This window comes from Protopterus annectens, chromosome 11.part0, assembly GCF_019279795.1.
Source record: "Protopterus annectens isolate FY-2018-M chromosome 11.part0, PAN1.0, whole genome shotgun sequence".
In the NCBI taxonomy this organism is placed as follows: Eukaryota; Metazoa; Chordata; order Ceratodontiformes; family Protopteridae; genus Protopterus; species Protopterus annectens.
Genome location: NC_056745.1, coordinates 817725966 through 817740257, shown reverse-complemented (window position 1 = coordinate 817740257; position 14292 = coordinate 817725966).

Here is a 14292-nt window from a genome sequence, read left to right as displayed (position 1 = left end):
AAGTGCTTATGAATACTTGGGATCAATGACACAGGAAGTGCTTATGCATACTTCAGATCATTGATATGGGAAGTGCTTATGAATACTTGGGATCAATGATATGGGAAGTGCTTATGTATACTTAGGTTCAGTGCTACGGGAAGTGCTTATGCATACTTGGGATCAATGATAGCGAAGTGCTTATGCATACTTGGGATCAATCATATGGGAAGTGCTTATGCATACTTGGGATCATTGATATGGGAATTGCTTGTGCATACTTGCAATAAATGATACAGGAAATGCTTATGTATACTTGGGATCAATGGTACAGGAAGTGCTTATGCATACTTGGGATCAATCATATGGGAAGTGCTTATTCATACTTGGGATCAATGATACGGGAAGTGCTTATGAATACTTGGGATCAATGATACGGGAATTGCTGATGCATACTTGGGAATAATGATATGGAACATGCTTATGCATACTTGGAATCAATGATACAGGAAGTGCTTATGCATACATGGGATGAGTGAAATGGGGAGTGCTTATGCATACTTGGGTCAATGATAGGAAAAGTGCTTATGCATACTTGGGATCACTGATGCTTGAAGTGCTTATGAATACTTGGATCAATGATACAGGAAATGCTTATGTATACTTGGGATCAATGATAGGAAGTGCTTATGCATACTTGGGATCAATGATATGGAAGTGCTTATGAATACTTGGATCAATGATACGTGAAGTGGTTATGCATATTTGGGATCAATGATAAGGGAAATGGTTATGCATACTTGGGATCAATGATACAGGATGTGCTTATGAATAGTTGGGATTGGTGATATGGGAAGTGCTTATGTATACTTGGAATCAGTGCTACGGGAAGTGCTTATGCATACTTGGGATCATTGATATGGGAATTGCTTATGCATGCTTGCAATAAATGATACAGAAAATGCTTATGTATACTTGGGATCAATGGTACCGGAAGTGCTTTTTCATACCTTGGGGTCAATTATACAGGAAGTGCATATGCATACTTCGGATCATTGATATGGGGAGTGCTTGGGATTAATGATACGAGAATTACTTATGAATACTTGTGATCAATGATATGGCAAGTGGTTATGCATACTTGGGGATCAATGATACGGGAAGTGCTTATGCATACTTGGGATCAATGATACAGGAACTGCTTATGCATGCTTGGGATCAATGATGCAGGAAGTGCTTATGCATACTTGGGATCAATGATACGGGAAGTACTTATACATACTTGGGAACAATGATGGGGAAGTGGTTATGCATACTTGAGATCAATGATTAGCAAAGTGCTTATGCATACTTGGGAACAATGATATGGGAAGTGCTTATGCATACTTGGGATCAATGAGATGGGAAATGCTTATGCATACTTGGGATCAATGATTCAGGATGTGCTTAGGCATACTTGGGATCAATGATACAGGAAGTGCTTATTCATACTTGGGATCAATAAAAGGGAAGTGCTTATGCATACTTGGGATCAAAGATACAGTAAGTGCTTATGCCTACTTGGGGTGAATGAAATGGGAAATTCTTATTCATACTTGGGGTCAATGATACAGGAAGTGCTTTTGCATACTGGGGATAAATGATACGAGAAGTACTTATGCATACTTGGGAACAATGATATGGGAAGTGCTTATGCATATTTGGGATTAATGAAAGGGGAAGTGTTTATCCATACTTGGGATCAATGATACAAGAAGTGCTTATGCATACCTGGGATCAATGATATGGGAAGTGCTTATGCTTACTTGCGATCAGTGCTACGGGAAGTGCTTATACATACTTGGGATCAATGATACAGGAAGTGGTTATGCATACTTGAGATCAATGATTAGCAAAGTGGTTATGTATACTTGGGATCAATGCTATGGGAAGTGCTTATGCATACTTGGGGTCAATGATACAGGAAGTGCTTATGCATACTTCAGATCATTGATATGGGAAGTGCTTATGAATACTTGGGATCAATGATATGGGAAGTGCTTATGTATACTTAGGTTCAGTGCTATGGGAAGTGCTTATGCATCCTTGGGATCCATGATACGGGACGTGCTTATGCATATTTGGGATCAAAGATACAGTAAGTGCTTATGCCTACTTGGGGTGAATGAAATGGGAAGTTCTTATGTGTACTTGGGATCACTTATACGGGAAGTGGTTATGCATACTTGGGATCAATCATATGGGAAGTGCTTATCCATACTTGGGATCAATGATATGGGAAGTGCTTATGCATACTTGGGATCAGTGCTACGTGAACTGCTTATGCATACTTGGGATCAATGATATGGGAAGTGGTTATGCATATTTGTGATCATTGATACGGGAATTGCTTATGCATACTTGAGATCAATGGAAGGGGAAGTGCTTATGCATACTTGGGATCAATGATAGGAAAAGTGCTTATGCATACTTGGGATCAATGATGTGGGAGGTGCTTATGCATACTTGGAATAATGATAAGGAAAGTGCTTATGCCTACTTGGGATCAATGATTCAGGATGTGCTTATGCATACTTGGGATCAGTGATATGGGAAGTGCTTATGCATATTTGGGACCAGTGCTACTTGAAGTGCTAAAGTATACTTGGGATGAATGTTACAGGAAGTGCTTATGCACACTTTGGATCATTGATATGGGAAGTGCTTATGAATACTTGGGATCAATGATACAGGAACTGCTTACGCATACTTGGGATCAATGATGCAGGAAGTGCTTTTGCATACTTGGATCAATGATAGGAAGTGCTTATGCATACTTGAGATCAATGGAAGGGGAAGTGCTTATGCATACTTGGGTTCAATGAGAGGGTAAGTGCTTATGCCTACTTGGGATCAATGATAAGGAAGTTCTTATGCATACTTAGGATCAATGAAAGGGGAAGTGCTTATGCATACTTGAGATCAATGATATGGAAAGTGCTTATCCATACTTGGGATCAATTGCATGGGAAGTGCTTATCCATACTTGGGATCAATGATACAGGAAGTGCTTATGCACACTTGAGATCAGTGATACAGGAAGTGCTTATGCATACTTGGAATCACTGATATGGAAAGTGCTTATCCATACTTGGGATCAATTGTATAGGAAGTGCTTATCCATACTTGGGATCAATGATACGGGAAGTGCTTATGCACACTTGGGATCAGTGATATGGGAAGTGCTTATGCATCCTTGGGATGAATGATACAGGAAGTGCTTATGCGTACTTGGAATCAATGGTACAGAAAGTGCTTATGCAAACTTGGGATCAATGGAAGGAGAAATGCTTATGCATACTTGTGATAAATGATATGGGAGGTGCTTATGCATACTTGGGAATAATGATACAGTAAGTGCTTATGCATACTTGGGATCAATGAGATGGGAAATGCTTATGCCTACTTGGGATCAATGATTCATGAAGTGCTTAGGCATACTTGGGATCAATGATACGGGTAGTGGTTATGCATACTTGGGATTAATTATAATTGAAGTGGTTATGCATATTTGGGATCAATGATACGGGAAGTGCTGATGAATACTTGGGTCACTGATATGGGATCTGCTTATGCATACTTGGATCAGTGTTATGGGAAGTCCTTATGCATACTTGGGGTCAGTGATACAGGAAGTGCTTTTGACATTCTTGGGATCAATGACATAGGAAGTGTTTATGCATACTTGGGATCAATGATGCAGGAAGTGCTTATGCATACTTGGGAAAAAATGATATGGGAAGTGCTTTGGTATACTTGGGATCAATGAAAGGGGAAGTGCTTATGCTTACTTGGGATCAGTGCTACGGGAAGTGCTTATGCCTACTTGGGATAAATGATACAGGAAGTGCTTATGCATACTTCGAATCATTGATATGGGAAGTGCTTAAGTATACTTGGGTTCAGTGCTATGGGAAGTGCTTATGCATACTTGGGATCAATGAAATGGGAAGTGCTTATCCATACTTTGGATCAATGATAAGGGAAGTGCTGATGCATACATGGAATGAATGAAATGGGAAGTGCTTATGTATACTTGGGATCAATGATATGGGAAGTGGTTATGCCTATTTGGGATCAATGATATAGGAAGTGGTTATGCATACTTGGGATCAATGATATGGGAAGTGCTTATGCATACTTGGGATCAATGATATGGGAAGTGGTTATGCACACTTGGCATCAGTGCTAAGGAAAGTGCTTATGCATATTTGGGATCAATGATACAGGAAGTGTTTATGCATAGTAGTGATTAATGGAAGGGGAAGTGCTTATTCATACTTGGTTTCAGTGATAAGGGAAGTTCTTATGCATGCTTGGGATCAATGATATGGGAAATGCTGATGCATACTTGGGATCAATGAAAAGGGAAGTGCTTATACATACTTGGGATCAATGATACAGGAAGTGGTTATGCATACTTGAGATCAATGATTAGCAAAGTGGTTATGTATACTTGGGCTCAATGATATGGGATGTGGTTATGCATACTTGGGATCAATGATACAGGAAGTGCTTATGCATACTTGGGATCAATGATACAGGAAGTGCTTTTGCATACTTGGGATCAATGATATGGGAAGTGGTTATGCATACTTGGCATCAGTGCTATGGAAAGTGCTTATGCATATTTGGGATCAATGATACAGGAACTGCGTATGCATAATTGGATCAGTGCTACGGGAAGTGCTTATGCATACTTGGGATCAATGATACAGGAATTGTTTATGCATACTTGAGATCAATGATACGGGAAATGCTAATGCATACTTGGGATCAATGATACTGGAAGTGCTTATGCATACTTGGGATCAATGATACAGTAAGTGCTTATGCATACTTCAGATCATTGATATGGGAAGCGCTTATGAATACTTGGGATCAATGATATGGGAAGTGCTTATGCATACTTGAGATCAATGATACAGTAAGTGCTTATGCATTCTTGGGATAAATGAAAGGGAAAGTGCTTATTTATACTTGGGATCAATGATACAGGAAGTGGTTTTGCATACTTGGGATCAATGATATGGGAAGTGGTTATGCATACTTGGGATCAATTATAATGGAAGTGCTTACGCATACTTGGGCTGAATGATATGGGAAGTTCTTATGCATACTTGGGATCAATGATACTGGAAGTGCTTATGAATACTTGGGATCAATGATACAGGAAGTGCTTTTGCATACTTGGGATAAATGACATAGAAAGTGTTTCTGCATACTTGAGATCAATGATATGGGAAATGCTGATGCATACTTTGGGATGAATGATACGGGAATTGCTGATGCATACTTGGGAATAAAGATATGGGATGTGCTCATGCATACTTGGGTTCAATGATACAGAAAGTCCTTATGCATACTTGTGATCAATGATAGGAGAAGTGGTTATGCATACTTGGCATCATTGATAGGAAGTCCTTATGCATACTTGGGATCAATGATACAGGAAGTGCTTATCCATACTTTGGATCAATGATAAGGGAAGTTCTGATGCATACATGGAATGAATGAAATGGGAAGTGATTATGCATACTTGGGGATCAATGATACGGGAAGTGCTTATGCATACTTGGGATCAATGATACAGGAACTGCTTATGCATGCTTGGGATCAATGATGCAGGAAGTGCTTATATGTATTTGGGATCAATGATACAGGAAGTGCTTATGCATATTTGGGATCAATGAAAGGGGAAGTGCTTATGCATACTCGTGATCAATGAAAGGGGAAGTGCTTATGCATACTTGGGATCAATGATAGGGGAAGTGCTTATGCATACTTGGGGTCAGTGATACAGGAAGGGCTTATGCATACTTGGGATCAATGATACGAGAAGTACTTATGCATACTTGGGAACAATGATATGGGAAGTGCTTATGCATACTTGGGAATAATGATACTGGAAGTGGTTAAGCATACTTGGGATCAATGATTTGGCAAGTGCTTATGTGCACTTGGGATCAATGAGAGGGAAAGTGCTTATGTGCACTTGCGATCAATGATTCGGGAACTGCTTATGCATACTTGGGATCAGTGATATGCGAAGTGCTTATGCATACTTGGGATCAATGATATGGGAAGTGCTTATGCATACTTGGAATCAATGATATGGAAATTGTTTGTGCATACTTGGGATTAATGAAAGGAGAAGTGCTTATGCATACTTGGGATCAATGATATGGGAAGTGGGTATACATACTTGGGATCAATGATATGGGAAGTGCTTATGCATACTTGGGATCAATGATACTGGAAGTGGTTAAGCATACTTGGGATCAATGATATGGGAAGTGCTTATGCATACTTGGGATCATTGATACTGGAATTGCTTATGCATACTTGAGATCAATGATACGAGAAATGATTATGCATACTTGGGGATCAATGATACGGGAAGTGCTTATGCATACTTGGGATCAATGATACAGTAAGTGCTTATGCCTACTTGGGATCAATGAAACGGGAAGTGCTTATGCATACTTGGGATCAATGATAAGGGAAGCGCTTATGCATACTTGCGATCAGTGAAAGGGGAATTGCTTATGCATACTTGGGGTCAGTGATACAGGAAGTGCTTATGCATACTTGGATCACTGATACTGGAAGTGGTTAAGCATACTTGGGATCAATGATATGGGAAGTGCTTATGCATACTTGGGATCAATGATATGGAAGTGCTTATGCATACTTGTGATCAATGATACAAGAAGTGCTTATGCATACTTGGGATCAGTGATACAGGAAGTGCTTATGCAGACTTGGGATCAATGAAAGGGGAAGTGCTTATGCATACTAGGGATCAATGATATGGAAAGTGCTTAAGCATACTTGGGATCAATGAAAGGAGAAGTGCTTATGCATACTTCAGATCAATGATATAGGAAGTGCTTATGCATATTTGGGATCAATTATACAGGAAGTGCTTTTGCATACTTTGGATCAATGAAAAGGGAAGTGTTTATGCATAGTAGTGATTAATGGAAGGGGAAGTGCTTATTCATACTTGGTTTCAGTGATAAGGGAAGTTCTTATGAATACTTGGGATCAATGATATGGGAAGTGGTTATGCATACTTGGCATCAGTGCTAAGGAAAGTGCTTATGCATATTTGGGATCAATGATACAGGAAGTGGTTATGCATACTTGGCATCATTGATACTTGAAGTGCTTATGCATACTTGGGATCAATGATATGGGAAGTGGTTATGCATACTTGGGATCAATTATAATGGAAGTGTTTATGCATATTTGGGATCAATAATACCTTGAAGTGCAGATGAATACTTGGGATCACTGATATGGGAATTTCATATGCATACCTGGATCAGTGCTACGGGAAGTGCTTATGCATACTTGGGATCAATGATACAGGAAGTGCTTTTGCATACTTGGGATAAATGACATAGGAAGTGTTTCTGCATACTTGAGATCAATGGAAGGGCAAGTGCTTATGCATACTTGGGATCAATGATATGGGAAGTGCTTATGCATACTTGGGATCAATGATATGGGAAGTGCTGATGCATACTTGGGAATAATGATATGGGAAGTGCTTATTCATATTTGGGTAAATGATAGGAGAAGTGCTATACATACTTGGGATCACTAATACTTGAAGTGCTTATGAATACTTGGGATTAATGATACGAGAAGTGGTTATGCATATTTGGGATCAATGATATGGGAAGTGCTTATGCATATTTGTGATCATTGATACGGGAATTGCTTATGCATACTTGGGATCACTGATATAGAAAGTGCTTATGCAGACTTGGGATCAATGAAAGGGGAAGTGCTTATGTATACTAGAGTTCAGTGATATGGAAATTGCTTATGCATATTTGGGATCAATGAAAGGAGAAGTGCTTATGCATACTTGAGATCAATGATAGGGGGAGTGCTTATGCCTACTTGGGGTCATTGATATGGGAAGTGCTTATGCATAATTGGCTTCAGCGATACAGGAAGTGCTTATGCCTACTTGTTATCAAGGGAAGGGGAAGTGCTTATGCATACTTGGGATCAATGATACTGGAAGTGCTTGTGCATACTTGTGATAAATGATACGGGAAGTGCTGATGCATACTTGGGAATAATGATATGGGAAGTGCTTATGCATACTTGGGATCAATGGTACGGGAAGTGCTTATGCATAGTTGGGATCAATGATAGGAGAAGTGGTTATGCATACTTGGGATCAATTATAATGGAAGTGCTTATGCATACTTGGGATCAATGATACGGGAAGTGCTTATGAATACTTGGGATCAATGATATGGGAACTGCTTATGCATACTTGGATCAGTGCTACGGGAAGTGCTTATGCATACTTGGGATCAATGATACAGGAAGTGCTTTTGCATACTTGGGATCAATGGTACAGGAAGTGCTTATGCAAACTTGGGATCAATGGAAGGGGAAATGCTTATGCATACTTGGGATCAATGATATGGAAAGTGCATATGCATACTTGGATCAATGATAGGAAAAGTGCTTATGCATACTTGGGATCAATGATATGGGAAGTGCTTATGCATACTTGGGAATAATGATACAGTAAGTGGTAATGCTTACTTGGGATCAATGGTTTGGGGAGTGCTTATGCATACTTGGGATCAATGAGAGGGGAAGTGCTTATGCCTACTTGGGATCAATGATTCGGGAAGTGCTTAGGCATACGTGGGTCAATGATACAGGAATTTCTTATGCATACTTGGGATCAATGATACAGGAAGTGCTTACGGATACTTGGGAAAAATGATATGGGAAGTGCTTTGGCATACTTGGGAACAGTTATACGGAAAGTGCTTATGCACACTTGGATCAGTGCTACAGGAAGTGCTTATGCATACTTGAGATCAATGGAAGGGGAAGTGCTTATGCATACTTGGGATCAATGACATGGGAAGTGCTTATGCCTACTTGGAATCAATGATACCGGAAGTGCTTTTTCATACCTTGGGGTCAATTATACAGGAAGTGCATATGCATACTTCGGATCAATGATATGGGAAATGCTTATGCATACTTGGGATCAATGATACGGGAAGTGCTTATGCATACTTGGGATCAATGATACAGTAAGTGCTTATGCCTACTTTGGATCAATGAAATGAGAAGTGCTTATGCATACTTGGGATCAATGAAAGGGGAAGTGCTTATGTATACTAGGGTTCAATGATATGGAAAGTGCTTATGCATACTTGGGAAAAGATGATATGGGAAGTGCTTTGGCATACTTGGGAACAGTTATATGGAAAGTGCTTATGCATACTTGGGATCAATGCTACGGGAATTGCTTATGCCTACTTGGGATCAATGATACCGGAAGTGCTTTTTCATACCTTGGGGTCAATGATACAGGAAGTGCTTATGCATACTTTGGATCATTGATATGGGAAGTGCTTGGGATTAATGATACGGGAATTGCTTATGAATACTTGGGATCAATGATATGGGAAGTGCTTACGTATACTTGGGTTCAGTGCTACGGGAAGTGCTTATGCATACTTGGGATCATTGATACTGGAATTGCTTATGCATACTTGAGATCAATGATACGGGAAATGCTTATGCATACTTGGGATCAATGATACAGTAAGTGCTTATGCCTACTTGGGATCAATGAAATGGGAAGTGCTTATGCATACTTGGGATCAATGAAAGGGGAAGTGCTTATGTATACTAGGGTTCAATGATATGGAAAGTGCTTATGCATACTTGGGATCAATGAAAGGGAAGTGCTTATGCATACTTGAGATAAATGATAGGGGAAATGCTTATGTGTACTTGGGATCATTGATACAGGAAGTGCTTATGCATACTTGGGATCAATGATGCAGGAAGTGCTTTTGCATACTGGGGATCAATGATACAGGAAGTGCTTATGCATACTTGGGATCAAGGGAGGGGAAATGCTTATGCATACTTGGGATCAATGATACGGGAAGTGCTTATGAATACTTGAGATCAATGATATGAGAATTGCTGATGCATGCTTGGGAATAATGATATGGGACGTGCTTATGCATACTTGGTATCAATGATATGGGAAGTGGTTATGCATACTTGGAATCTATTATAATGGAAGTGCTTATGCATTCTTGGTATCAATGATACGGGAACTGCTAATGAATACTTGGGATCACTGATATGGGAACTGCTTATGCACACTTGGATCAGTGCTACAAGAAAAGCTTATGCATACTTGGGATTAATGATACAGGAAGTGCTTTTGCATACTTGGGATCAATGATATAGGAAGTGCTTATTTTATACTTGAGATCAATTGAAGTTGAAGTGCTTATGCATGCTTGGGATCAATGATACGGGAACTGCTAATGAATACCTGGGATCAATAATACTGGAACTGCTTATGCACACTTGGATCAGTGCTACAGGAAGAGCTTATGCATACTTGGGATTAATGATACAGGAAGTGCTTTTGCATACTTGGGATCAATGATATAGGAAGTGCTTATTTTATATTTGAGATCAATTGAAGTTGAATTGCTTATGCATACTTGGGATCAATGATATGGGAAGTGCTTATGCATACTTGAGAACAATGGAAGGGGAAGTGCTTATGCATACTTGAGATCAATGGAAGGGGAAGTGCTTATGCATACTTGGGATCAATGATAAGGGAAGTGTTTATGCATACTTGAGATCAATGATATGGCAATTGCTTATGCATACTTGGGATCACTGATACAGGAAGTGCTTATGCAGACTTGGGATCAATGAAAGGGGAAGTGATTATGTATACTAGGGTTCCGTGATATGGAAATTGCTTGTGCATACTTGGGATTAATGAAAGGGGAAGTGCTTATGCATACTTGAGATCAATGATAGGGGGAGTGCTTTTGTGTACTTGTGTCATTGATACAGGAAGAGCTTATGCATACTTGGGATCAATGATATGGGAAGTGTTTATGCATAATTGGCATCAGCCATACTGGTTGTGCTGATGCATATTTGGGATGACTGATACAGTAAGTGCTTTTGCATACTTGGGATCAATGGTACAGGAAGTGCTTATGCATACTTGGGATCAAGAGAAGGGGAAGTGTTTATGCATACTTGGGATCAATGATCCTGGAAGTGCTTGTGCATTCTTGGGATCAATGATACTGGAAGTGCTGATGCATACTTGTAAATAATGATATGGGAAGTGCTTATGCATACTTGGGAGCAATGGTACAGGAAGTGCTTATGAATACTTGGGATCAATGAAAGGAGAAGTGGTTGTGCATACTTGGCATCATTGATACTTGATGTGCTTATGTATACTTGTGATCAATGATACAGGAAGTGGTTATGCATACTTGGGATCAATGATAACAAAGTGGTTATGCATTTGCAGGATCAATGATACTGGAAGTGCTTATGAATACTTGGGATCAATGATATGGGAATTGTTTATGCATACTTGGGATCAGTGATATGGGATGTGCTTATGCATACTTGGGATCAATGATAGGGGAATTGCTTATGCATACTTGGGATTAATGATACAGGAAGTGCTTATGCATACTTGGGATCAATGATAGGAGAAGTGGTTGTGCATACTTGGCATCATTGATACTTGAAGTGCTTATGCATTCTTGGGATCAATGATAAGGGAAGTGGTTATACATATAATCTATTATAATGGAAGTGCTTATGCATGTGTGGGATCAATGATATGGGAACTGCTTATGCACACTTGGATCAGTGCTACAGGAAGTGCTTATCCATACTTGAGATGAATGGAAGGGGAAGTGCTTATGAATACTTGGGATCATGACATGGGAAGTGCTTATGCATACTTTGGATCAATGATAGGAGAAGTTGTTATGCATACTTATGATCATTGATAAGGGAAGTGGTTATGCATAATTGGGATCAATGATCACTTCCCAAAGTGCTTATGAATACTTGGGATCAGTGATATGGGAAGTGCTTATGCATACTTGGGATGAATGATACAGGAAGTGCTGATGCATATTTCCAATCACTGAAATTGGAAGTGCTTATGCACACTTGGGTGCAATGGTACAGGAAGTGCTCAGCATACCTGGGATCAATGATAGGAGAAGTGGTTGTGCATACTTGGCATCACTGATACTTGATGTGCTTATGTATACTTGTGATCAATGATACAGGACTTGGTTATGCATACTTGAGATCAATGATAACAAAGTGGTTATGCACTGGCGGGATCAATGATTTTGGAAGTGCTTATGAATACTTGGGATCAATGTATGGGAATTGTTTATGCATACTTGAGATAAGTGATACGGGATGTGCTTATGCACACTTGGGATAAATGATAGGGGAATTGCTTATGCATACTTGGGATTAATGATCCAGGAAGTGCTTATGCATACTCGGGATCAATAATAGAGTTGTGGTTGTGCATACTTAGCATCACTGATACATGAAGTGCTTATGCATTCCTGGAAGAAATGATAAGGGAAGTGGTTATCTATACTTTTAATCTATTGTAATGGAAGTGCTTATGCATGCTTGGGATCAATGATATGGGAAGTGGTACTGAATACATGGGATCAATGATATGGGAACTGCTTATGCACACTTGGATCAGTGCTACAGGAGGTGCTTATGCATACTTGAGATAAATGGAAGGGGAAGTGTTTATGCATACTTGGGATCAATGACATGGGAAGTGCTTATGCATACTTGGGATCAATGACATGGGAAGTGCTTATGCATACTTGGGATCAATGATATGGGAAGTGCTTATGCATAATTGGGATCAATGAAAAAAGAAGAGCTTATGCATACTTGGGTCAATGATAGGAGAAGTCCTTATGCATACTTGGGATCCCTGATACTTGAAGTGCTTATGAGTACTTGGTATCAATGGAACTGGAAGTGGTGATGCTTACTTATGATCATGATAAGGGAAGTGGTTATGCATAATTGGGATCAATGATCACTTCCCGAAGTGTTTATGAGTACTAGGGATCAGTGATATGGGAAGTACTTATGCTTACTTGGGACCAGTGCTATTGGAAGTGCTAAAGCATACTTGGGATGAAAGGTATGGAAGTGCTTATGCATATTTGCAATCATTGATATGAGAAGTGCTTATGCATACTTGGGATTAATGATATGGGAATTGCTTATACATACTTGGGATCACTGATGCAGGAAGTGCTTAGGCAGATATGGGATCAATGAAAGGGGAAGTGCTTATGTGTACTAGGGTTCAGTGATATGGAAAGTGCTTATGCAGATATGGGATCAATGAAAGGGGAGGTGCTTATGTGTGCTAGGGTTCAGTGATATGGAAAGTGCTTATGCATACTTGGTATCAATGACATGGGAAGTGCTTATGCATACTTGGGATCAATGATATTGGAAGTACTTATGCATAATTGATAAAAAACCAAGTTGGTGCAGAAATACGAAGATGTAGACACCAGAAGTATAATCCAAGCGTTTAATTAGACCACAGAAAAACGGAAACAATGCAAAACTGCCAAACATGAACGCTTTTTAAATCCTTCATGCGTTTTCGTCTATTCATTGACTTCATCAGATATAAATACAAATACACACTTCCTCTCCTCCACATGTTATATAGTTTGAAACCTTAATTATCCAGCCAATAAAATTCATTATCTGATTAATTTCCCGCTGTTTTGTTTAAAACAATTAAATTAATACATACATATTATGTTAAAATGTAATGTTTTATGTCACTTTAAAATAAACTTTATGATTAAAACCATTTATATTCATTTAATATTAAACATTTTTATTTAAAAAACATTAATTTTCCCTAATTATGTGAAACATATTAAACCTTATAAAAACCATGTAAAAATCTATCTTGTAAGGATTCCATGTGCCATCTAGTGGCTAGTTATATTATAGTTTTTTTTACTTCTTTCAAAGTTTTGCTGACCTTAGTTTCAATAAAGGTAAAATAGAGATAAATTCATTTAAGCCTGGAAATTTCCCTGCTTCCAGGGTCACTTGCCACCATAGTTCCCTAAACTCAATTCTTTCTTCCCAAGGTCCACCTCTAATGTCTTGTTGAATTTGTTCCAATACCATAAATTTGTATTTATATTCTAAACATGTTTTACTGTGTTTATATAAAGCATTACATTCTTTCTCCGTTGTTATTTCATACATATGCTCATAGATCCTTCTCTTTAGCATTCTCTCAGTTTTTCCTATGTAGAAGGATCCACATTTTTCGCAAATGGCCATATATACTATTCCCTTGGATTCACAGTTATAGTGTTCCAA